Source organism: Miniopterus schreibersii (genome assembly GCF_964146895.1).
Source record: "Miniopterus schreibersii genome assembly, chromosome: 5".
Lineage (NCBI taxonomy): Eukaryota > Metazoa > Chordata > Mammalia > Chiroptera > Miniopteridae > Miniopterus > Miniopterus schreibersii.
Window position 1 is genome coordinate 72,132,548 of NC_138106.1, and position 27,963 is coordinate 72,160,510.

A 27,963-nucleotide genomic window follows, 5' to 3' on the forward strand; every position below is an offset into this window, starting at 1 on the left:
ATGGGTCAATTTGGATACAAAGACCAGTTAGCCAAGGACAGAGAGGCAGATAAGGCGTCATCGTGTGGAGCCAAACCCTGGAGGGAAGTGAGCAGCTCTCAGAGAAGCAGGACTGAGATCCAGGCTGAGAAAAGTCTCAAGGTTTGTAAACTCCACTATTGCCTTACATTTAAAAATAATCGAATGGAATCCTTAAAATATTCACGACAATATTTATTTATCTATTAATTCTACACATGTCCATCGAGTGCCTATTCAAAGCTAGATACAGGGGTCTCAGAAATAGACCTTTCCTCATGAAATTTCACTGGTGAGGGCTTCTGCTTTCAGTATATCTTGTCTGACGTCACAATGTGTAAAAGCACATTTTTTGAATGGAAAATTTCTATTCAATGAAGATAAAGTTTTTAAAAAATTATCTTTATTGTTGAAAGCATTACAGATGTCCCTCCCTCTGTTCACTGATTTCTTCCACTCAGATGAATAAGTTCTAAGGATCTGCTATAAAAAAATAAATAAAAAAAATTGTGCCTTAATGATACTGTATTGGGTTCTTACAAAAACTTTTCTACATTTATTTATAAGATTATGTGATGTTTCTTCTTTAGCCTGTTAATATTATGGATTGCATTAATCGATTTTTGAATATGGACCACCATTACAAACCTGGGATAACCCCACTTGGTCATGGTGTTTAATTAGTTTTACACATAGTTTGATTAAATTTTCAAATATTTTATTGAGAATTTTCAAATATTTTATTGCATTTCTGTTTATGTGAGATATTGATCTGTAGCTTTTTTTCCTTATAATGTCTTTATCTGGTTTTGGTATTAGGGTAATGCTGTTCTCATGGAACGAGTTAAGAATTATTCCTTCTGCTTCCATCTTCTGAAAGGTATTGTAAAGAATTGGTGTAACTTCTTCCTTAAGTGGTTGGTAGAATTTTCCAGTGATCCTGACTGGGACTGGCAATTTCTGGTTTGGAAGATGCTTATTAAATCAATTTATTTAATAGATATGGACCTATTTAGATAATCTATTATTCCTTCTTCTACAAGTTTTGACAAGGCGTGTCTTTCAGGGAATTGGTTCATTTCATCTAGGTTATCAAATTTGTGGGCAAAGACCTATTCATAATATTCCTTTATTATTCTTTCAATTTCCATTGGATCTGCAGTGATATTCTCTCTTTTATTCCTGATATTAGTAATTTTTGTCTTCTCTCTTTTTATCTTACGTAGCCCAGCAAGAGCATAGCGATAGCAGTTTTAGTGATATTCTCACAGAACGACTTTTGGTGTTGCTGATAATCTCTAACGATTTCCTCTTTTCAGTCTCACTGATTTCTGTTCTAATTCCTATTATTTCTTTTCTTATGCTCACTTTTGATTCAATTTGCTCTTCCTTTTTTTTTAAAAAAAAAATCAGCTTTATTAGGGTATAATTGACATACAGAAATGTAAGATATTTAAAGTATACATTGTGACGATTTGTTACATTTATACATTGTGAAAGAATCCCCCCAATCTAGTCATCTAGTTATTACATCCAAAACCCCATATATATACACATATATACATACACACACACACACATTAGCGAGAAAATTTAAGTTCTATTTTCTTAGCAAATCGTAATTATGCAATACAGGGTTAGCAACTGGAGCCACCATGATTTACATTAGACCCTCGCACCTGTTCATCTTATAGGTGAAAGCTTGTAACCTTTTACCAAACTCCCTGTTTCCTCCAGCCGGCAACCGCTTTTCTGCTCTGAACTTGACTCTGTAAGATGCCATAGTGAGCGATGCCCTGCAGCGTTTGTCTTCCGGCCTGGCTTATTTCACTTGCCATAATGTTCTCAAGGTCCACTCATGTTGCTACAAAAGGCAGGGTTTTCTTTTTTCCGTGGACGAACAACATCCTGGAGGTAAATCTCACCACAGTGAGTCCCCCTGGAGGTTTTAACTCCTGGCTTCCTCTGCGCGAAGTGCCCAGCGTTTCAGTCCATGCTGTGCCGCCCGGGCTGGTCGCAGGCGGCTCTGGCCTGCTCGGCCTCTGCTGGGACAAACCTCCCCTCCCGGCCCCGCCTTTCTCTCCGTTCTTGGGAGGAACACTTTCCCTGGTATCCTCCTTTCTTTTATGGATCCAAAAAAAGGCTGTGCAGATTCCTTCTGTGCAGCCTTTTACTTGTTGTTAGGCTCGAGGGATGACTTCCTAGAGCTCCTTATATGCAGAACTCAGGATCCGAATTTACCTGAAAATATTCCATGTTTGACTGGTAGAGTCATCTGTCTCTTAGTGATAAACTCAGATCAAGGTGGGAACTATGGCTCAGAGGGACCTCAAATGTGTTACTGTATTGGATCTTAATGATTCAAAAGTAAAATAAGGTAATAAAATAAAATATATAAATAAACCAATAGGATGGCAGAGTCACAGAAATGTATGTCAGTCAAAAATGAATACTATGTATTTTGCACATAATTAAATAAATATGCCTAAAACAAAAAAAAATAAATTATTCCATGAGAAGTCAAAAAGCAATTTACTCTTAAAAAGTAGCAAAATTTATTTTACACTGAAAAAAATGCAAGACATAACTTGGTATGGTGATTTCAGGAATCAAGTCCAGTGCTGGAAATACAAATGCATATGACAAAATTAGTTTTATATTTCAACATTAGCTTTAATAATTCACAAAATTCTATCACAGAGATAGGATACTCTTTTTTCCATACACTTGAGCCTACTGGACAAAATGAAAAAATGAAATACCAGTGGACTTCATTAATGCAGATATACTTTTGTTTAAGAATTTTATTAAAAGAGAAAATTATTATATTCCACATATGAGTGAGATCATGTGACTGGCTTTCTCTGACTGGCTTATTTCACTTAGCATAATTTTCTCCAGGTCCATCCATACTGTCCCAAAGGGTACGAAATTCTTCTTCTTTACAGCTGCATAGTATTCCATGGTGTGAATGTCCCACAGCTTTTTCATCCACTCATCTACTGATGGGCACTTCGGCTGTTTCCAGATCTTAGCTATTATAAACTGTGCTGCTATGAACACAGGGGAGCATATATTCTTTCTGATTAATGTTTCAGGATTCTTAGGATACATTCCTAGAAATGGGATCACTGGATCAGATGGCAGTTCCATTTTTTTTTGAGGAAACTCCATACTGTTTCCATAGTGGCTGCACCAGTCTGCATTCCCACCAGCAGTATACTAGGCTCCCCTTTCTCCACACCCTCACCAGCATTTGTTGTTCCTTGATTTGTTGATGGAGCCATTCTGACAGGTGTGAAGTGATACCTCATTGTGGTTTTAATTTGCATCTCTCTGATGATTAGCTACATTGAGCATTTTTTCATATGTCTCTTGGCCATCTGTGTGTCCTCTTTGGAGAAGTGTCTATTTAGGTCCATTGCCCATTTTTTAATTGGATTGTTTGTCTTCCTTTTGTTAAGTTGTATGAGTTCCTTATATATTTTGGATATTAACCCTTTATCAGATGTGTCATTGGCAAATATGTTCTCCCATACAGTGGGCTCCCTTTTCATTTTGTTGATGGTTCCTTTTGCTGTGCAGAAGCTTTTTATTTTGATGCAGTTCCATTTGTTTATTTTCTCCTTTGTTTCTCTTGCCCTAGGAGATGTATTGGCAAATATATTGCTATGAGAGATGTCTGAGATTTTGCTGCCTACCTTTTCTTATAGGATTTTTACAGTTTCATGTCTTACATTTAAGTCATTCATTTTGAGTTTATTTTTGTGTTTGGTATAAGTTGATGGTCTAGTTTCATAAACTTTGTGGAACAAAATAGATCCAGAGACACAGAAGCATAGAACAGACTGAGGGATCTCAGAGGGAAGGTGGGGATGGCGGAGTGGGTGGAAAGCGATTAATCAAAGAACTTATAGGCTTATAAGCATAACCTATAGACACAGACATTGGTATGGGGAAGGCCTGGGGGTGGGATGGATGTGGGGTGAAGGGGATCAATGGTGGAAAAAAAGGGACTTCTATAATACTTTCAACAATAAAGATAAATTTTTCTATAGAAAGAGAAAATTACAACATTTTGTGCTTAAATATTACTTTTTAGAGCTACATGCAAGATAAACATATTGCAGTTCTAGAAGGGGACATTACTAAAACAGAGAAATCAGTAGATAAAATGAAATGATCTATCCCAGGACGTGTTCAGCATAGACTATACGGCCCCAATCTTCCCACAGAGAAGATCCAAGAACTGTATGAGGTTCTGTTTTTATTAGCAGTTTTATATTATATTGGACAATTATAATTCAAGATCTGAAATGTTTAAAACAGGACAATTCTTACGCTTTAACCCACCTTACAAGAATACCACGTAATAGTATGCATGGTAGCTAACCATTTACAATTACTTTACCAAGCGTGACTGTGACTAACTTCTCACAAGCCCTCACCAAAAGCCTTCACCAAAATGGTAAGATTAAGGTATTCCAAATATTGGAAGAACTATAAAAAGAACATGGCAATCAAATATATCTCTGTAAGTTGTTTGGGTATTTTGCTAATTTAACCATGTTCTTCGATTGAACAATATTAGAATGCTCAGGAGATTTTTCAGTGGACAGAGCAGACCAGTGACTATACTATCAAATAACCAAAGATTCCTAAAGATAAACAGTAGGGCTAATACCTGCATACCCAGTTGCCGCTGCTACTCCAATAAATAAATCCCTACGATTTATGAATCTTTTATAAATACTGGTGCTCTACTCAGACCCAAGAATGATTTGAATAGACACTTCTGTCCTGAAATGTATTAGTTCATATTAGAATTTATATTATCAATCAGCAGAATAAATAAAAAGGGCTTGGAGATCCTTGGGATAAGTACTGGTTAAATGTAACCTGAAAGTAGATTTGAAAATTTTCTCCTTTTAAATTTATTTTCCCAGGGTCCTAATAAATGAAAGCTGGGCTGCTATCCAGGTTCCAAGCCACTAGAGCCTGATTGTTTTCTATTTGTTTCAGTGTTTAAAGCCAACAAAAGCTGCATTAAAACTGACAGTGCCAAGTTGTAACAAGCATACTTTAAGCATAGCTAATGTATGAACCCACAGCCCCAGGTTATAATATTTCAAACACAACAGAATTTAGAGGCTAGTCTCTTTGCCACTGAGTTTTATGAACAAAACAATTTTTTAAATATACCTTGTTCATGAAAACACAAAAATAGCTTCCTAATAGCATAGTGATAATTTGTATGATTCTATGTTTTCTATATTTTTACATTTCTAGTCACATTTTTTATACTCCTATCTTCTTTAAGTGGAAGCTTACATGGAAATTTATTATCTCTTCCTGATTATTTTTACTTCAAACACACACATGCACATGTACACGTGCACACACACACACACACGCACACACACACAGAGTTGGTTCTATTGTTTTGTTCCTGACTTTTAAAAATATTATTAATTTTAATCATTCACATCCTGCCAGCCACTTTTGAGCAATAAAACAACTACCTCCTGTCTCTAGTCCAAAACATGAAAAATAGTTATATTTTAAATGGCCATTTAATTCCTTGTAACTTCTATTTCTGTATTTTCATTTAAATTCATGAAATCATTTATTTAAATAAGCCTTGGAATTTTTATGTTTTAATATTTAAAATTTCATTCAAGACAGAAACTGATGTTGCTGCCTTATAAAACTCAAGCCTTTGAGGCAGGGAAATGGAGGATCCTCTAAAGATCTTTAAAGATCTGCGCAATTTTTATGTTGAACATTTGTAACTAACCTTTCAAAGGTTAATGATAAAAATATTTCAAAGATTATATAATTTAAAGAACAGGACTGGGAGGTCTGATATTAACCTTATTGTTTTTGAGATTTTACACAAATGAAAACAAGTAAACAGAAACAGCCAAGATATAAAACACATACTTGGGATATTTAACTACAATCTGTTTTACTTTTTCCTTTCATTCTGTTTGGCTGATACAACTCCGATGCTAATCTTCAATTAACCCACATTAATTTGTCTAATGGTTAACATAAGCAAATCTCTATTGTGTTTCTGCAGTTTTGCCTTCCTCTATTCATATTAGCAAAGGGGTGAGAATGAGAATTTGGAAAGAGTCCTTGACCCAGTTAACACATAATGTAAATTCTCTCATTCGATTCCTTCCTGCTTAGCACTCCATAACCTAAAGAGCCAAAGCCTTTTAAAGTACAAAATCCCTATTTGAATATCAGTCATTTGACAAACACCTACATTTGTTTATTTGTATATCAGTTATCTTAGAAATTATTAATTTATTTTATTAATCACAGCAAGACTCATGGTCTTATACATGTGCATCTGTCTACAGGAAATGCCATTTAATCATTTGTATTTGCAGATCCCTTGAAACCATTCCTTTCTCCATACCAAACAAATGCTCTGAGATTCTACAGGAATCCCCACAAAGGCCAAGAATACAGCTATGTTAACTTCTGTAATGGTTGGTATATTAATAATCATCTGATCCACCCTTCATTTTAGAGATGAAGAAACTAAGGCTCTGGAATTTTAATTGGCAGAATGGACACTCCAGAGGAAAAAAGGAAGCTGATTCCCCTCCCCCCCTTCTAATTCTATTGTCCAGCCTTTCAAACAAATAGAATCTCATTTTAAAAAGCTAAGCTTAGGCTGTATATTGAAGGAAAGATAAAATGGAAACATGTAAGAGCCATGATCAAATGAAATAGGGAAAAATACTCTTTGAAATCGAAGAGCCATATGACAATGGCCACTGGTAAAGCACTTGCAGGTAGACACAATATAGGGTCTGCGAAGAAGCTTTGTTGTTGTTTGTTTTGTAAATCTAGGACTCATAAAATTCTTATTAAGGCAAATTCTCTAGTTGTGACCTTGTCTAAATCCATGGCTATGAGACTATCAGACTCACTAAAATACACACTTTTTCTTTTTTACATGAAGACCTTGATATAAAAGTATTGCTGACACAAACCTATGAAAGGAGTCAAATCCCATTCTCCAACTTGTGTTTCCTTCAGGCCAAATTTGTTTGGTTACTGATTTGGTGGTTACGGTTTTCATTGATCGTTTGAAAGCAGCTCCTTTAGAATTTGGTGTTGAGCAACTGAACTGAGACAAGCATTAAAGGAGTCAACTGAGTTGCATTTTCCTTAGTAATGGATATGAAACTAGGTGTTGAGGGAATCACTTGATCTTCAGGATATCAAATTCTTTGTAATGATCAACTACAATGAAAATCTATGTTCATTAGGAACCCTCTACTTATGTATAATTTTTCTATTGTGCTGGTGTTTGCATTACATAATAATATATCATTTTACTAATATTTTGTTTTCAATCACAGTTTACTCAATTAAAATGTAATTTTAATTATATTATTAAAAATTTACTCTTTTCCAAAACTTCGCTGGATGACTCTTACATTTATATATTAAATTATACTTAAATAATATCTCCTAAAGACACCCGTTTTTTTCTATTGAATCGTTTTATATGTTGCCAAAAATGCAAAAATTACCAAAATATGGGTTTTTTGGTCTGTCTTTTCTGTTGTCTGATTGGATTTCTATTTACAAGTCCTGTACTTATAAACTGATTTTTTCTCACGAGTCCTTTCCATCAAATACAGAAAGTATTTTCTCTTTATAGAACTCGTTGGGAACAAACTGTATTTTACAAGTATTATTAGATCTTTTGCTGTGACTCACTCCCATGCAGATGGCACACATCTGAAGAGGCTCTATTCTAGCTAGGAACAATCCAGCTGATGCTCTGAAAAATCATTCTCTCTTGGTGAAAAGTTAGCTTGCTGCTGCTTTCCCTGCTGCATTATTAAACACGAAGGAGTGATTCCCTTAATCCCAACCATCTGCTCTTCCCCTACTAAAAAGTGAAAACATCCCCTTGTGTTTACAAATGTTGCTGCTAAAGCTTCACAAATTATAAGAGATGGTTATGAAATTTCTGTATATACTACAAGATCAAAACAAAATCCTAGTCACCATAAATCTGTAAGAAATAAACCAAATTTATATCACACAATAAACCAAACTGTGTTTTAATGTAATGCAATTATATTTAAACTGCAGGCTCAGAATGTAAATTATTATAGCATCTCAGTATAATATTTGCATTTTAAATATACTCCTACTTGTCCAGACTTCCAAAAGTACACACACTAAAAAATGGATCATCTTCAATTCTTTTTAATTTTCACAGATTGCACAGTGCACAGAATTTTAGCATCGATAAAGGTTTAGTTTCATTGATATTAAAAACAAAACAAAACATCTGACTGCTCAGATGAATAGAAGACTGAAAAGCTCTAAACTAGAAAAGAAGGGACACTTGTCACACACCAAATTTTTTATTTTCAGGAAAGTTACTTACATTGAAGTATTACTAGGCAGAAAGAGTGATACTGCTGTGTAGCAAACTCTTGTTTTCTCACAGAAGGTTCTGCAAACCAGAATCACCCTAGCTTAAGAACTCCCAAATACCAATCAACCAACTAACCAAAAACAACTTTAAAATCAAAAGCAAGTCTGAGGTCCTAAATATTTGAATGTGATGATTGGGTACAGTGTAAACTATAAGCTCTTCCTAGTTTTCTTTTGCTTATAGTATGAATATATTTCAATTAACATTAAATGTGTATTTTTTAATTTTTATTTTTTTAAGAGAGAGAGAGAGAAAGGATGTCTCTCACTCCTCCTTCCTTTCTTTCTCTCTCTAAAAATCAGAAAGAGACATCAATTTGTTGTTCCACTTATTTCTGGGTTCATTGGTTGATTCTTGCATGTGACCTGACAGGGGATAGAACCCCCAACCTCGGGGTATGAGATGATGCTCCAACCAACGGAGCTACCGGCCAGGGCTAACATTCAATTTATTTTAGTTGACAACCAATTGCTTTAGCTTTCCTCTAGAACACCGTCTTTGTCAGCAGACCAATTTCCATTCATTTCATAAAGTTTATTCCTTTTATGCTTAGCAAATAATTCCTTATCACCTAGGTTCCAGGCCCTTTTCACCCATTTTTCTCTCTCTCAATGGCTTTCCTTGAATTCTTGTCCCTACACTGTTCTTTTAAATTCTATAACAGTTCTGAAAACATTCATTCTTACTTAAAATAGAATTCATATAATGAACCGTTTTATTGTCACAGTACCCAGTAAATAAAATTATGCTTTCTTTGAAGTCTTTCTTCAAATATTCTTTCAGTTTCCTCCAACATACCACCTGCTTATTTTTCTAGTCCATTCGCCTGTCCTAGTGATTCTGCTGCTTTCAGTCTGAAAGTCTGATTTACTTAGGTAATGAGTTCACTGTGGTCAAACACAATGAAGCGTTTGCCTTCTTACAGCTTCCACACTTGTTGCCTCAAGACTTCACTTCTTGATATTTATGACAAACTGTTTTCTGTACCTTCCACGGTCTTTGGGGATATGTCAAAGACTACTTTGGTACAGATGCAATTAGCAAAATAGACTTCCCTAGACAATGTGCCGGCCTTTTGGTTGGCTCTGTCTGTTCTGGTGAACTTTATAGAAAGGCTCCTCTCTATGTGAACTGTCCATGATCACCAAGTTAATAGTTTTGTGTCAATTTTTCTCTCCTCTAAACCAAATATATACTCTATGAGCCTCTTCTCAAATATGTCTGTCATGAAACTATCTCTTAAAATAGACTTTGTACCATGTTTCTTTTTCCTTAATCCTAGTCTTGGAGCAATACTCCTATTTCCTAATTCTCTACTCGGTCCCATGTTACCCCTGTTGCACTTTACCTTACATCTGATAAGTATATTTCCATTTCTACATTTTACTCATTTTTCCCCATTAACATATTTTCAGTAATATGTTCTTACTGCTCCTTTATATTTACTGTCATTTTATAAATTCTCAGCTCCACCAAGTTTCATGTAATTTGGTTAGAATTTTCATGATGATCATAATTGTTTCTATTTTTATTATAAAAAGAGTAGCAATGCATTTCAAGATAATTTAATAATTTTTTTAAAAATAGAAGCAAAGAGAAAATTACATGGATGCAGCAATGTTATTTTTTGTGTCTTGTCCTTGTTTTTAATGTGTCTATTCAGGTGCTGTCATATTTTACCTCAAGTTCAGTCCAGGGTCAAGGGCGGTGGTGCACCAGCAGGGGGCGTGGCGAAGCACATGGCCCTGGTGCGGAAGGAGGGACAGTGTGAGATCTGGGAGTCGGGCGTCAGAGCATGACTATAGCCTGGTTACAGTTAAACGGTCTTGCAGCTACTCAGAAATGGAACTGATCATTACTTGGTTGTGATTTCTGCTGGACCACAGCTACTTTCCAGAGTGAAATGATTCAACTGAAGACCGTTGCATTGAAATCATTCAGCTTTTTAGTGTCAAGAGCTCAAATATTATGGCAGGAGAACTAGGGACACATAGAATTCCTAAAATGAGGTTGCAACGCTCACTTCTGGGCAGTCAGTCAAACAAAACAGAGAAGTAGTAAAATGCAATGTTCATTACAGGCCCACCACACACATGCACAGACACACAAACACATCTCTCCCCTTTACAGTAGTCTCTCACCACTTCCCTAATCAAAATCGGCCCTGGGGACTCGCTCTGATGATGTTTCTAATATAACTTATAGCCCTTGAAGCCTTCCTGAGGTATTTATATTTTATTAGGGATAGCATTTTGGGAAGTTAAGACTAATAAGAATGAACTTTTACCTGTAAAATATTTAATGAATTCGCCATCAGTAGGTGGAACAGACAGGCATTCAAAAGGCTCTGGAAATCCCATGAGGTGGAAAGTTACCCCCTCTCGGGGTGCTGCTTTTACAGTATAATCTAATTAGTTCTCTGAGCAGGTGCACTATTTACAAGTACCCTAGTGTTTGCCCTAATACTGACATTTACCTTTGCTCACTGGCCTCAAAATGTAGTTAAAATAATCCCTCTAGCATACTGTTGCTACTGGAAGCAAAAGTGTAAGCTCTCTGATTTGCTGAGTAGGACTGCACAAGGAAATTCAGTACACAGCGGAGCTAAGATGATGCAGAGGTACTTAGATGAAAATAGACAATTTTGCAGCAGATTGCCTAACATATTGGCGGTTCTCAAATCACATCTCAAATCAGATGAAATAAGTTTCAGAAAGTTATTTAGCATGAAGAATACATTATTAAATTCAACATATAAAATGTTAATACAGATCTGCTGGCTCTTATTGCTGCTTGCCTACCATCATAAACTTAACCGTCAGTGTAGGGTGAGCACTCTCCCTCCAATCAACCAGCAGGCATGCTTTTCAGATATCATCTCTGCATAATTAACCACACATAGGTCACCTTTCTGCTCTACTGAAATTAAAACATCCGTTTTAAAATAAAATTTTTCTATGCACTATCAATAGTGGTCAGGTTTTCAACCAATGTTGGTTATAGTCTTGTTACCTAAATTTGCATTTTGGGTACTATTCTGTGGCAATCACATTACAATAGGTGAGGGGTGCATTATTTACTGTGACACATTTTATTTCTGAAATAAGTCAGCTATGGAATTTACCGATTACCCATTCTTAAGATTTTGTCATTGAATTGAGATCAATTCACCAAGCTTTATGGGCAGGCTAATTCTTGTTATTGTAGGCATCTCCCAGAGGCTACGCTTCGTTTGGGACCAGGCTGAAGTCGGGGGAGGAGGCACAGAGAGACGTGCACATTCAAGGATCATAGGAGATGACTATTTAGTGTGGCTCACCAGGAATTCTAATATTGTCAGGAGATATGTTCAGTGGCAGGTTATATCAAGGCCATTTTCCTAAGAACATAGAATCCAAATTCTTAACCTATGACACTTCATTTAGTATACGGATGAGTTGACACCCAGCTGGATTCTTTAATCCATGGAAGAACACATTACATAGGAACATACCCTAGTTTTACTGGTGGAAATAATTTCTGTGTGCTCAACTTTTCACGATGGATTAATAATGTCTGCCAGGACTAGCTGTATTTTTAACATTCTGGCCTTGGTTTATGTCCAGCTTCCTATCTTTTCCCAGAGGTAACCACCCAGTAGCTTCTCCTGGCAACACATTTTCTGCCAGGCTAAAAGTTAACTCGTGATATAGTGGAAAGCCATTAGGCCTACACATCAAAATGTGAAGACTATTTTAAGTTACTCAGTTGGTATAATGTTTAGATAACATTTTTGTAGTAAAATAAACAGTTATTCAGAGATGATACTGAACACTGAATTATCAAGATGGTCTTAGTTTTGGAATTTAAGCTGTTATTTACTGAAGTTGTGTGGCCAAATTGGGAGATTTGGTATATCTGTACTCTTTTTAGCTTTATTAATATACCTGGGTTTAAAATAATTATGTATGTCTTGTTTTAAATTTTTTAAAAAATATATCTTTATTGATTCCAGAGAGAAAAAAGGAGGGGGAGATGTAAAAATTGAAATATTTGTAACAATATTTTCCCCCATATCTTTGCTAAAGAAATCTGAATGGGAAATAATGGTTTTATTATGAAATATTGTGTTTATAATTCTCATATTGCACTTTATTTCGTTAACCCTTTCATCAAGAGATAACATTTGATTTTGCATACAAATTCTGTGCACTTTATTCTTTTTTTCTTTCTGTTTTTAAACTAGGCATTTTTGCTATGAACTGCTTAGAATTTGGTTTATGCCAGATAAATGGAGAGTAATCCACCCTAAGAAGCCTGTGAGACTGTTCTGTCTCAGCAGGCTCCCTTGTGAAAGCCCAGCATGAGCCAAGGGAATGTGAGAGAGGCCAAGCCACAGCAGACCGTTGCCGTACATTTTAAATATTCATTAATTACTACTAGTAGATAATGGGTAGAAGAGCGGACAAATGTGAACAGCATGAACATCAACCGCACTTTAATTAGCGGTGGCTCCCCAATAAACAAAATTGCAGACTGTAGAACAAAATCCCTAGAAGAAGCGTGGCTAGCTTTAACTTTTACATGTGATTCATTAAGCAGCATCCTATCCATTAAATGAATGGTATCACTTATGTTTATATGGCTCACGTTTTACTAAGAGCTTTCACACATGTAGTATCTCATTTGATCTTTACAGTAGCCCTGTGGGGTAAATAAGGAAGGTATTTTTCTCCTCATAGCATAAAATCCTAAGACTCAGCTTCATTAAGCAATTTACCCAATGTGGTCATTAAAAGAATCGAGGCTCAAACTCACAGGTCTAAACTCCAAATGTAATACAATGTATTATTCTGGTTCTGGTACTATCTTTAAAATCAGTTTCATTCTAAGTACAGAAGCACAACAAATCCTGATGAATTTCTAAAATCATCAGATTGGCTTTGACAATTTTTTCTTCTCCGAAAGAGCTTACATTTAATTGATACAATCTTTAGAGTACCTACAAGGAGTTAGCTTAGAAGCACAGCTTTGAATTTCAGAGACAATGTACAAAGTCACAGGTTCCTTGGAGCTGAGTTGTAACTTTCAGATGTTACAAGCAGAGTGTCTCAGAACCCATAAAAGATTCAAAATATTGTGCTTCCCTCACCAAGGACAATGCATGTTTCAACACCATCCTGTTTCTCTCACTTGACTTAAAAACACAAAAACAAAAAAAGCTTTGCCCATGTGAGCATCCAAATAAAAAAAGGGTGTTACTTTCTCACACAAATATCACCAGAGAGCACCAACTGGTTGGTGCAGGCACCTTAAATGTTACATCTTCAGAAAAGTAGGGAAATATATTTATCCCCTTTTGATGACAAATACCACAATATGTATTTAAAAATACCACAACATGTATTTATAAACACATAACGTATATTTATAAGCACATTTATAAACTAGGTCTTGGAATTCTTTTCCATTATTGTAGATAAATGGACTGCATAATATTATTTGCATACTATTTGTTTTTAATTTTGAACTTTAAATCTTAGTATAACAATGAACCCACGTAGACATGATTAAAGTGGAGGGATTAATTTCCTATAAACTGAAATATACAGAATGCTCCCAGTGGAATATTATCAAAATTCCACAGCTTGCTTTTCTGACGCCTGAATTTTTCTTAATTTTGTTTAAAAATGTAAGGCCCTTAGAACTAGATCATTAAATATTTTGACTAAAGTGCATACCTATTTTTGTTCATTTGTTTCTACAAATACTAGATGGTCATTAAACTTATCCCAAACAAAAATAACTCAATTATGATAACAAATTAAAAGTATTGCTGTCTGATTTCAGTAACATACCGTATCATATTAGAAAGAGGTAGTAGAAAGTATTTGTGTAATGCTTTGGATATCCACAGGATCAGCTAAATAATATAAATAAATACATACATACATTTAAAAATGTGACTGGTAATCAGTATATTGGATTTTTTAAATCTATCTTGAATCTTCAAATTTAATTATATTTTAAATTACAGTACTTTATATTTCATTTTTGATAAGTATTCTATCCATCTCTAAATACTTCTTCCAGAAAAAACACACAATTTAATGCTAATATTTCTTACTTAAACCTAATGATTTCAGAGATTTTTAATATATGGAAATGACTAGAAAATGTATCATTTATACTATTATCTCTTTCAAAATGTTCAATTGTTACATTAAGAATTATTTATTTCTTCTTGGGGGAGGTGTCTACTCCGGTCCTCTGCCCACTTTTGATTGGGTTGTTCGTTTGGTATTGAGTTTTATGAGTTCTTTATATATTTTGGAAATTAAAGCTCTGTCAGAGCTACTCTTTGCAAATATCATCTCCCACCTGGTTGGCTGCCTGTTTGCTTTGTTGTCAGTTTCTTTTGCTGTGCAGAAGCTTTTTGGTTTGATACAGTCCCTTTCATTTATTTTTGCTTTTACTTCCCTTGCCTTTGGGGTCAAGTTAATAACATATCCCCTACAACCAAGGTCCTTAAGTTTGGTCCTATGTTTTCTTCTATGTAACTTATTATTTCGGTTCTCAAATTTAGGTCTTTGATCCATTTTGAGTTAATTTTTGTACATGGGGACAAACTGCAATCTAGTTTCATTCTTTTGCATGTGGCTCCCCAGTTTCCCCAGCACCATTTATTGAAGAGACTGTCTTTACTCCAGTGTGTGTTTCTGGCTCCTTTGTCAAAAATACATGATGACAGGAGAAGATAGGACTTTGGGTGGTGGGCACACAGAGCAATATACAGATCTTGTAACATAGAAAACCACACCTAAAACCTATATGTTCATATTAACCATTGTCATCTCAATAAATTTAATTAAATTAAAAAGGATATGAGCAGCTGGTGCTCTGAATTTGGGCATGTGAAAACGTTTATTAAATTCAATTGTGAATTTAAAACAAATGTGTTTTAGAGTTAGAGTGACAATTCAAAATATGGGGTTTTAAAGGAGCAATAAAAGAAATAAATGAGTCAATCACACACAAAAAGGCATTATTTAAGAGTTTATTTTCTGTCTCATTTAGTCCCACATTTAATAATAATGTATTTAAAAATAAGCATCTTTCTCTTTAATCTTAATCAAGTCTTGAACAATTTAGGTTCAATTATCTAGAATGATTCTAAAATAAAATAAAATTCCTCCCTCAGTTTCTACTGTGTCCTGAAAGCTTTTAATGTATTGATTTTATTGTGTCTGCATGGTGATATTTTAATCATTTAACATATGCAAAAAGATTGTTTTAACTTCCTCCTTCTCTTGGTCTTTTACTGTTGCTTTAGAAGGAAAGTCATTTCCAGAAGAGAAATTCTTGACTTAAAACTTCAATTCCAAAAAACAAACAAACAAAGCATTGTGTGAACCTGGTTATATTAGCCTTTGCTGGCTGACATATTGTGGGTATTTTACCCTGAATGAAAACCTAGTAAAATATCTAACTCTGCTTCCAAAGGCTATACAAAACTGACTGAATGCACGAAGACTTCATTAATTCAAGGAACCCCCAAATCTGTAAAGTCACATAAATCTCAGGTGCTTTACAGCTCTTATAATAGTGGTTTCTGCTATAACAGACATTCGGGTCCGCAGATTGCCAAGGAATACCTGAAGTGGGCAAGAGCTTTGAAAATGTTCTGCTTAAAGTTCTCAAAGTCTAGGATCCATTTTAACTACTTTCTTAACATACAGCCCAAAAATTAGGGAAAAAAGTATATTAATTCAGCACTTCCTATGTATCGGGCACCGTTTATACGCATAAGCACTTGATCTCTTTCAGTCCTGAGCACTTTTTTGGTAGGTATCATTACTTTTATTTTACAAATGAGGAAATTAATGCTTGGCGGAAGTTAGGCCAATGACTTGTCATTGATCACCAAGGCGGACGGGAGGGAGCGAGGATTCCACTAACCCGTCTGTTTCACTCTCCTAGCTCCCGGGCACCTGTCCAAGGACCTCCCAAGGAAACTAGCTCACTCATGCCCTTAACCCCAATTTCACTAGTTGCTATTGATTGAGCTGTGTCACTCTCAGATTCATACATTGAAGACTTGCCCCTAATGTGGGGATAATTGGGGATGAGGCCTTTGGGAAGCAATCAGGTTTAGATGAGGCCAGGAGGGTGGAGCAGTGCTGACGCAGAGTACCCTTGTTAGAGGAGCCACCAGAATGCATTCACAGTCTCTCTGCCACAGGAGGACACAGCAAGAAGGAAGCCATCTGCAAGCCAGGAGAGAGTTCTCACCACAACCTGACCACACGCCCACCCAGATTTCAGACTTAGAGCCTGCAGACTGTAAAATAAAAAGGCAGTTCTGTTGTTTAAGTCACCCAGTCTGCGGCGTTTGGTTATGGAAGCCCTAGCTGAATGCAACAGCACTCACCTATTACCTTTGCAATAAATGGTCTTAAAAATCCTTAGTATACCAAACATACCAATAATTTATCATCCACTTAAACACTTCTGGATTCATTTGCTTGATTTATCTAGTTATGATTTCTGGATCGTTGTAACTTCTCATGTTTTGTTAATTTCTATTGGTCTTGTTTATTTTTACCCCCAGATATTACTGAGTAACTCTCTAATAACAACTACAAGTTAAATACCTTAGTTTAAAATTCATCTTAACCAGACTATATGCCTCAAACCTTCGGTTCACCTTTCTTTGAAGCCTAAATACTCATGAAGCTGGCTAACCACTTGCTAATGTCTAATTGTCTTTATTTGGGTCTATTTTTGTCTAGAAATGTTCAGGTAATTATCAAGTAACTGGGAAATAAAGAGATGATAGCCCAGCTTTCTACATATTAGCAAGTTTATTCTGCTCCAGGGATTATTGGGCAAGCTCTCAAGTGTTACAGGGTTCAATTCTCAAATCTTCTTAAATAAAAAGTAATTTAACAAAGGACTTTTTGTAATTGTATTGCAAATACAGAAAAAAAGTCGTTTTTAAAATAACTAGATTTCTTGAAGCATGCTTTTCTCCTCACGATGCCTCCATGAGGAATTCCTTCATAAATTCCTACTCACCCTCAAAGACCTTTCCTGTTCTTTGAAGACATCCCTGACTTCTTTAGAAAGGATTTGTTCTAATTTTTATAAACCTCTGCTGAACACATGACAAGAGAGTAATCATTTTATCCATATAAGTCTCATCCTTTAGATATTAGCTTCTTTTCTAAAAGGAATATTTTAAATATTTGTGTATAGGCTGAGTGTTCAATACGTAATATCTCTGTTGTTTGTTGGTTGGTTTAATGAATGAAAGAATGCACAGAAAATGTTTTGCAAAAGCATTTAAATGTAGATATTAATTACTACTAAAACAGATTTGTGTAAAATGTAAACTCATGCAATTGAAATCATTCCAGAAAAAGACACATTTCAAATATGTATTCTGAAAATAAATTACTTTTATAAATCTATGGAAACACCCCATATAATGATGATTTATGTCCAATAGTCTCAACAAGTAAAAAACAAAGCAAATGCAAAAATCGTGCTGGGTACATGTAATAAACCACTCTTGTAAAATACATGTTTATAGAAACCTACACTTTTATAAATGGGAATGAATATACATTTAAAAGTAATCATAATAGCTAAGATATTCTGAGCATTCACTTTTGGCCAAATCTTGTCCTATACTACTTCACATTTTTGAACTCACTTAATTCTCACAAATAAAATACAATACTAACACAAGACTATTATAAACAAAATTTTAGATATTTGGCAGCATTTTTGTAACTGGATTAGCTATGCATTCTAGTTTGGCAAAAATATAAATTCATTAATAAAATAATATTAGGAATGTCACCTGATAAATCCCCATTTATCAAGAGTCTTATTTGATACCAGGAAAGATAGCAAAAATAGGTCAATATTTAGGTCAATTATACCAAGACCCTCCCTGGAATAAATCATACCTATATTTGAAAAAGGAAATTTGATTAGTAATTTACTCAATGCTAATTAGTTTGTAGCCACAAGCCACCTTTACCACCCGCATCACCCCTTCATTCCAATACCTTTGGGTTAGTTCCATTCTTATTCTGAAAGTTGTTTAACTGAAAATGTCTTTAGGGGATAATTTTCTAACCACCTTTTAAACTACCACCCACAGTTTCCCACAAACTAAGACGCATCAGAAAAGCTTTTTTTTTTCTTCCTTTTTCCTAAATGGAACAAAGGAAATATTAAAACATAAGTGAGATGTAACAATTAAATACTCTCTATTGGTGATAATGTTCTCCTACATTTAAAATGGGAAATTGCATCTCAAGGATGGGTTAATGGCAACAGTTACTGAAATGATTAAATAGGTCAGTACACAACCTAAATTCCAAAGTTTCCCAGTTTTAAAGAATCTCAAGTAACTAGTAGTATAAACTGAAAAAAGAGAATGGAACTAATTGTTTGCCTTTCTAAAAATTTTGATGTCCAAGCCATTGACAATGGTTCACAAGTGAAAATATCTGCCTGCCTGAGGTATTTGTAGACCAAGAACTCTGACTGGTGACTTCCTCTCATATGTTATGTAAACATGTACACAGACTACAGGATGCATGTGTGCACAAATAACCATGTGCACACACACAAACACTCATAAGTACATAAATATATTTAGACAAGTCGGAGTCATATATTGAGCCCATTTTTGTTTTATTTGCACAAGGCTATCCATTACTTTAAACATGGGAACTGGCTCTTATTTTCAGTATCATTCGGTAATTTCAGTAACTTAATTTTTTAAAATAGTATTCCTTTTATTATAATTATCTTTTTAAAAATCTCATGTATTAAAGTTGTGTTATGTTTTCATTTCATTTTGTAAAGAGAGCATTACAAAATATTTGCTATATAAAAAGTGTCTAGCATCCGATAGAGTTTTAACAACTGCCTTATTGTAAGGATATAATGACCTAAAATCTTTGAAAACACTTGGTCAGCAGTAAGTGATGAGGAATTTTAGTTTTTGCTGTATTTATAATAATGTGACATCTCTTTCTCATTTTCCCTACTGGGAGAAAGATCAGGTATTACTATCCCCATTTGACAGATGTAAAGACTAAGGCAGCAAGCAGAAAAGGGACCTGTCAGCTAGCTGAGGCAGAAATAAGGGCGAGTCAGTTTATCGCCCAGTCTTCTGACAACCGGCAACTTGTCCGTTGCCTTACACAAAAAGGGGGCCGACCAGGGGCTTTTGAAAACTTTTGCTAACACACAGATATTTAGTCTAATAGTGTCAGTTATAATGAGACTTGGCCTGTGCTGGTTTCTTGAAAGTAATCAAAGCCAATTTAGTATCAATATCTACTTCCACATACCTTCTAGATTTTTGGCCTATGACATTGCTCCACTAACTTTAAGCCTTAATATTCCATCATACTCTCAAAATCAAAGTAAGTTTAATTACCTGGAATAAATCAATAGCTACCTCATTGCAGTTTAACAAACTTCACTCTATCATTAAGGAATGTATAGCCATGGAATGAATGCTCCGACTGCATCTACATTTTAGACTGGTCAGCCTAGTACCTGGAGGGGGAATTTGCGAGTCAGAAATGCCATCGAGGAGGCTGTTGCAGGCACAAAGGGAGAGCTGGCCCGGCCCTAAACTAAGACAGTGACAGTGCACCAAACGAACGCGGGAGAGGTAAGGGACAGAAGGAGGGAAGGGACTCATAAAGTCAATGAACGCCTAAAACTCAATGCAAAGAAAATATAGGAAAAAGGGTCAGAGTAAGGAAGAATGAAGGTTTGTAGGAAGGTTTTTTGCATTTTTAAACGAGTAGATTTTATTTTTATTTTTTAAAATTTTTAATCTTCACCAGAGGATATTTTTTCCATTGCTTTTCAGAGAGAGTGGAAGGGGATAGAGGGGGAGAGAGAGAGAAAAAAAAATATCAATCGGTCACCTCCCGCTCCTGTGCCAAGAGGGCCAGGGATTAAGCCTGCAACCGAGTTACATGCCCTTGGTCACAATCGAACCCAGGACCCTTCAGTCCTCAAGGGCCAATGTTCTAACTACTGAGCCGAACTGGCCAGGGCTAAAGAATTAGATTTTAAATACTGCATAAGAAGTTCATGATTCAAACCTATTTGCTCAAATCTATTTATTAGCATGGAACCTAAACAATCCTTTTTAAAATTTATTTACTCATATATTTTAAAGAGAAAATAAAACACAACTTGAAATTAGCCTAAAACTTTTATCAGCTATAGACGTCAACGTCTCGCATTGCTGTTTAATGCTTATAAAACGGTGGTCCTTAACCTGAAACCTTTCACTCTCAGCTAAATTGCAAGAGGTTTAAAACCTTTTAAATTCAACATACAAATAAATATAATGGAAATGTACGAATGCTTTGACTTTATATTCACAGATGGGAGGAAATAAAGCTGATATCAACAGCAACAGATATTAGAAGCGAAACACAACTAATTTTAAATAAAGCTGGCGTAGAACAGAATATCCAATCTGATTTAATTGCAATTTAAATTCATAGTATGCAAAAATGAAAAACACAGTCGCCGCTTCCTCCTTTATCAGCTCGCCGAGGGGTATCGGTTTGCAGTTACATCCCTGCAAAGCATCGTGAGGCTGCTCCGCGAAGCCGGGGCAGGCCATGCTGGGGGAGGGGGACACAGGAGGGCCTCAAGCTTGAGGGGCATGTGAATGTGCCTTCTGGGGAGCTGCTAAGCAAAGGAACTCGACAGTCTCATCCATGCAGAGTGTTATTAAAAAACCTGTGGACTGTGCCCTGTTCTAATCTCATTGAACTCTCATTACAAAAAATCTCTATCCTACCAATATGAACACCAATTTTACAGAAAAATCCAGAGCCTGCCCTCAAAGTGACACTGCCAACCTGTTCGTTGCTTTGGTGGAAGGCTGGGGAAGAGGGGGGTGTCTTCTGGTTTGCCTCTGAGAGGGCTTTCTTTGGGATTTTAGCTTCGTTTGGAAACTACTCCATAATCATCAGCACATCGGACACGGCCTGCTTCCTACTCTCAGAATGTGAAAGCTACGTGGGAAACATGAGAAGAGATTAATAGGGGCGGTTTATATAAATCCTGTAATTTTAGGGGTGGATTCTACAGTAGAACACAAGATCTGATTTGGGGCACTGACTGGAATATGTGTTTTCTAAATGGAAAAGGTATTGTTTTCTTAGAAATGTCATCTATTTGTTGAATTTTACACAGAACTCTTCATAAAAAATTATTGCAGAATATTTAAGAAACTTTATTTTAAAAAACAAAACCAAAATAACCACAAAATATAGACTTCAGAGATTGTAATACTAAATTTTAGACATTTAAAATGTGTTTTTAATAAGGGAAATTTAAAAAATATATATTGTAATTAAAATGCAGCTGAAAGGAACTCTAATTTAATAGTAGTTTATGAATGGTGAGTCCACAATGGAAATCGAAAAACCCATTATAAGTCAACAAAAATGGAGAAATAATTGATAAAACATTCACATGGGTTATAAAGACTTCCTTGTCTATATAGAAAGTTTATTTTTCTGAACTTGACATCAAGGAGAATTTTGTTAAAATTATCTTTATTATAGTTATCTAACGATAAGGTGTTGTCCACAATTATGTTCCATTTGATGCTATCTATCTCGTCTTGGTGGCGTTTGGGGAGCACTAATGGACTATTACAAAACACAACGGAGAAGATTTTTCACACAAAACAGAGACCAAATACTTTCAAACTTTTAGTTTGGGAAGAAAGTATAATTTTGGGGGGGAAAAAAGTGATACTTAAAATTGAACTGAAAACTCCTCAATTTGAAAAGTTAGAACATTGAATCCAAATGAATAAACAAACAGAGCCACAATGTACTATCATTTTATAAAAGGAGACAATACTTCTAAGAGAAGAAATACATCTGATACCAACGCATGTGTGTGTGTATTTATTTATGTAAATATACCACCTTGGAATCTCACATTTTTAAAATGTCTTTCGGTAAGTTATGCCTTAAACTCATACTAAAAATCACTTAGATTTAAGACTTTGATAGACTCTCTAAGGTAGGAGTTTAGATTTGATGTTTCCAGGGATTGTCAGGCATTCTTTGTTCTCAAAGGAGGCCATCGGCTGCCTTGAATCTGGCAGGTGCTTTGAACTTTCTCAGATATGAGGACTGTATGTCTGCAGTTCTAGGACGTTACCACTAGAGGCCAGCCTTGCCCAACTCCTCAGGCAAACGACAGCGACCGCAGCCTCTCGGAAAACAGCTTTTCATTGAAATATATAAATTTACTACTTATGTAACTAGTTTTTATAACATGTAAGTTATATTTAAAACAAAGCTGACTATCTTGGGAATATATGAGGAGGTTCACATAATTCATTATCTCTATAATAACACAAAACCATTTACACAGCAATTTTTGGGCTAAGAACTTTGCAGAAATTGCATTAAAACTTACAAAACTTCATAGGAAATATATTCTTCTTATCTACTTGTCATAAGTGAAGGAACTAAGGTTCATAGAGATGTTTAGACTCCATTAGGCTCCTCATGGTTTGACTCCTGTGTACCTTTTGAGCTTTTTTTTTTTTTTTTGTAATCCTCACTCAAGGACGTCTTTTTATTGATTTGAGAGAGAGAGGAAGGGAGAGAGAGAAACACTGATCAGTTGCCTCCCGTACCTGCCCCATCGGGAATCAGATCCGAAACCTGGGTATGTGCCCTAGTTGGGAATTGAACCCTCAACCTTCTGGAGTACAGGACGAGGCTCCGGCCAGGGCTTCAGTGTCCTCTTTAGTCCTAAACTCAGGCTGTGCTGAGTTATTTGCAGTTTCCTAAAAATTCACATCTCACATATTTGTGCATATTTAAAAACCACATTTGTAGGACGTTCCCACTCCCTCTCTCATTTCCTTTCCCTAATTCAGTAGCGTGACATCTTATATCCTACAGGTACCATCTCAAATCATGTTGTCTGTGTAGAAACCTATCCTGCACACAAGACCATTATGTTACATCCTATGGAGTTTTCTCAAGTTGCAATTTGCTGTAATAATATTATCAAGCACACAATCCCATATAATTCATATAACCTATTTATGTCATGTAAAAGACAGTCAATATTATCTCCTTTTATCTTGCATGAAAAAAAAATTGAACAAACCATTAGATTATCAAGCTATTAACAATCATTTTTAAAAAGTATGTTTTTGGTAAGTTAAAGCTTCTTGGTTCAGGAGTCTAACTGAACTTAAGGAAAAAAAATGAACTTATTGGTACTTGTAAAAGAAAATTACTGGAGTCGCGTCCTTTAACAGCTGCCTAGATCCAGACAGCCATGCCCTTTGTTCATCAGCACTTCTATTTCTTACCCTGGCTGGCACTGGCGGCAAAGAAAGGGTCTTTGACTATTAAAGAGTTAAGTATCCTTACAGAAGGCAATTTTAAAAAGAAGAGAGAGGCGCTCCACTCCTCTAGCACCCATTTAATACCAATGAAAGAATCTAGTCCAGCTTGGGTAAGGGGTCCTCCATTTGGAGTAACGCACGAAGTTCCAGGATTGTGTAGGTCAGGGCCAGGTGACCACTGTTGTGACCAGAGATTGTGCAAAGTATACTAATGAATAATTTCATTAGAAACACCTGGAATGAGTGAGCGCAGAAATCTCCCAATGTGTAGATGGGGCTTCTAATATGAAAAGTAAGAGACAACCACCCTCGATGGGTAGCTAAAGAAATATATCACAGAACGCAGGCTTTCATGGTGAGCATATATTTTCTTTTGCACATTTACCAAGTTGGATTTTTGTTTAATATAGGCCTACTGACTATCTCTCAGCTGCTAAAAGAGATGAAACAACCAAGGCCTTGAAGGTTAGCGATGCCATGGGAAGCTGAACAGATTGTGGATCTGTACACGATTCAGCTGGGGAACTCTTTATGCAGATGATCCTGCCCTGGAGACATAATAGGAAGACATTCTTGTGACTATGCATCATTTTACAGAATTGGAACAGTGCAATGGACTGACAACAAGTGGACCTAAAATGAAGAGAAAACCATGTGGCTACAGGCAAAGCACACTTACTGACTAAAATCCTCATTAGCAGCACAAAGCTACAAGCCAAATTTTTGCTATCTTAGTTGCCCCCCAGCCAAGGATGCACTAATTAGACAAGGAGGTAACTGTGCTGCTGAAGCAAACCCATCCTTTGTTTACAATTAGGCACTGAGTGACAGCTCTGAGCAAGCATCGAGGTCCACATTCCAGCTGTCACAGAAAGAGAGCAAGGGAGGGCCCAAGACTGAACTGCTTGCCAAGACTGAGGACCAGAAATAAGGGCTTTGAACTTTAACTGAGCAAAGTCTGACCCCCACGTAGGTGAGGGAACGAGGTAAAGTGAAGTGGAGGGAGGCACAGAGCAGAGAGAAATGCTTTCTGGATACACTGAGGCATAATCTAGAATCAGTGCTGTGGACAGCTGGGAACAGCAGAAGCTGAATTTTAAAACTAGCATTCACTTCGTATGTAAATTACTCCTATAGACTCTTTTTTTCATGTTTCTTAATTTTTTAAAATTTGTATTGTTTTATTTATTATTGGGGTGACATTGGTTAAAAAGATTATAAACGTTTCAGGTGTCCGATTTTATAATACATCTATATATTGTATTGTGCTCACCACCCAGAGTCATGTCTCCTTCCATCACCATTCATCCCCCCTTTCCCCTCTCCTACCTCCCCCTCTCCCTTTCCCGTTGGTAATCACCACACTGTGGTCTGTGTCTATGAGTTTTTCGGGTTTTTTTCTTTGCTTAATCCTTTCGCCTCCCCTCTGACAGCTGTCAGTCTGTTCTCTGTATCTATGAGACTGTTTCTAAATCCTAGAAGAAAACTTAGGCAGTAAAATCTCAGACATTTCTCATAGCAACACTTTTTTGGATATATCTCCTCGGGCAAGGAAAACAAAAGACAAACAAATGGGACTACATTGAACTAAAAAGCTTTTCCACAGCAAAGGAAACCATCAACAAAATGAAAAGACAACCCACTGAATGGGAGAAAACATTCACCAGTGGCACATATGATAAGGGATTAATACCCAAAATTCATAAAGAATTTATGAAACTGAACATCAAAAACACAGAGAATCAAATTAGAAAATGGGCAAAGAGCCTGAATAGACACTTCTCTAGAGAGGACATAGGGATGGCCAATAGACATGTGATAACATGCTCCTCATCACTAATCATCAGAAAAATGGAAATTAAAGCTACAGTGAGGGATTACCTCACACCTGTCAGAATGGCTATTATCAATACATCAATAAACAAGTGCTGGCAAGGGTGTGGAGAAAAGGGAGCCCTCCTGCACTGTTGGTGGGAATGCAGATCATCGCAGCAGCTACAGAAAGCAATACTTCAAAAAATTAAAAATGGAAATGCCTATGATTCAGTGATTCCACTTCTGGGAATATATCTGAAGAAACCTGAAACCCTAATTCAAAAGAACACATGCTCCCTTATGTTCATTGAGGTGTTATTTACAATAGCCAAGATTTGGAAGCAGCCCAGGTGCCCATCAATAGATGAGTGGATAAAAAAGCTGTGGCACATTTACACAGCGGAATACTACTCAGCCATGAAAAAGAAGGAAATCTTTGTGACAGTATGGATGGACCTGGAGAATATTATGCTAATTGAAATAATAAGTGAATTCAGTATAAGACCAGAACCATATGATTTCACTTATATGTGGAATCTAAGAACAAAATACAATAGACTCTTAATTAGTTTCAGTGATGTGGTGGGGATTGTGGGGCCTGGTCCCTGAGGGTAGAAATTTCATAAAGGCTATGACAGTAAAATAACTAGACCATAACAGTCAGAGGTCCTGAAAAGGGTAAAGCAGGAAACAAGAGCAGATCAACTTGTAGAGTCTCAGCAAAGCATTGTGTCATAGTTTTGTGACAGACATCTTAGATCCGGACCTGAATCCAACTACTGCATTTTATGAACAAAATGTGTACAAGAAAAATTACCTCCCCAAGGTCACATATTTACACGAGATCATAACCTGAATTAGAATTCAAAGATTTCTAATCCAGTAACTTGCACTATATCATACTAGTTACAGGTAATAAAAACAGTCACTAAATTCACACATTTTTCTACATTATATTGTTATTGACATTTGGGTTCTGAATCAAGGGATTATTTTTTTCTCAATAAAATGTTTGCCTTGTTTGGCAATGAGGTCTTTTCTATACAAATATTTTGTTTGTGAAAACCGTGCCCCGAGTCAGGCCTGTACGCCGGCCGGAGCGCCCTGGCGCAGGTGACGGCCTGCCTGGGAGCTACTAGCTTTTGACAAACTTGAGCCCTGCGCGACTATACGCTAGTCGTTCTTGGCTCAGGAGGTGTTGGAAAATCTGCTCTGACTGTACAGTTTGTTCAAGAAATTCTTGTTTAAAAATATGATCCTACAATAGAAGATTCTTACAGAAAGCAAAGTGAAGCAGATACACAACAGTATACGCTTGAAATCTAGGGTACTGCAGGCATGGAACAATTTACAGCAATGAGGGACTTCTACATGGAAACACGCAAGGCTTTGCACCAGTTTACCCCATCGCAGCTCAGTCCACGTTTAATGATTTACAAGACCCGAGAGGACAGATTCTTCAAGGTAAAGGCGTTGATGTTCCAATGATTCTGGTTGGTAATAAGTGTGACTTGGAAGATGAAAGAGTTGAAGAAAGGAGCAGGGTCAAAATCCAGCAAGACAATGGAACAACTGTGTATTCTTAGACTCCTCTGCAAAATCAAAAATAAATCTTAACGAGATCCTTTATTACCTACTGCTGCAAATTAACAGAAAAACCCCAGTGCCTGGGAAGCCCTGCAATAAGTCATCGTGTCAGCTGCTTAATACACTAAATGCATCGTGGCTCTGAGCCGGGTCTGAAGGACTGCCGCCCCATTCAACAGCGCCGGCCTTCCAGATCTGTGACACCCACCAGCAGCGTGCATGGACTTCCTAGGTGGTAGCCTTTAAGAGGTGGGAGAAAGCTACTGCATCAGTCTGAGCTTTCCAGTATCCCAAGAGAGATTTTTTACTTACAAATAGTTGGTAAAACCACAGGCCACAATCCATTCTTACTGCTAAGAGACACGTTCGTCCACCGATGTGTACACGTATGGAAACGGTGTGCTGTACACGTGAACTCAGCCCCTACTTTGTGCTGGAGGGGACAATAATTTAAGTCCCAAAAGCACCACTATTTTAGCATAATGAGAGAAAGTCCAAAGAGCTCCTGTATAGACTACTCCAGATAACTTTACTTCCCTGATACTTGTAGCTTATTGTAATTTTTAAAGAAAATCAAGGTCATTATCATTGAATTATACAAATAAGCATTTTGATTAACACAGCTATA

The 27,963-nt window shown here is 36.3% G+C and overlaps 1 protein-coding gene and 1 pseudogene across 6 annotated transcripts in view; one reads left to right on the top strand and one right to left on the bottom strand.

The window, feature by feature from the left end:
- LOC308557905 (ras-related protein Rap-1b-like) lies at positions 1–27,480 on the top strand (annotated as a pseudogene). Its single transcript has 4 exons — positions 1–141; positions 838–898; positions 26,926–26,966; positions 27,093–27,480. The product of its transcript is annotated as a ras-related protein Rap-1b-like (transcript).
- The window catches only part of CADM2 (cell adhesion molecule 2), a 997,699-nt gene that overhangs the window by 405,206 nt on the left and 564,530 nt on the right, over positions 1–27,963 (bottom strand). The gene's annotated exons all lie outside the window — the stretch shown is intronic.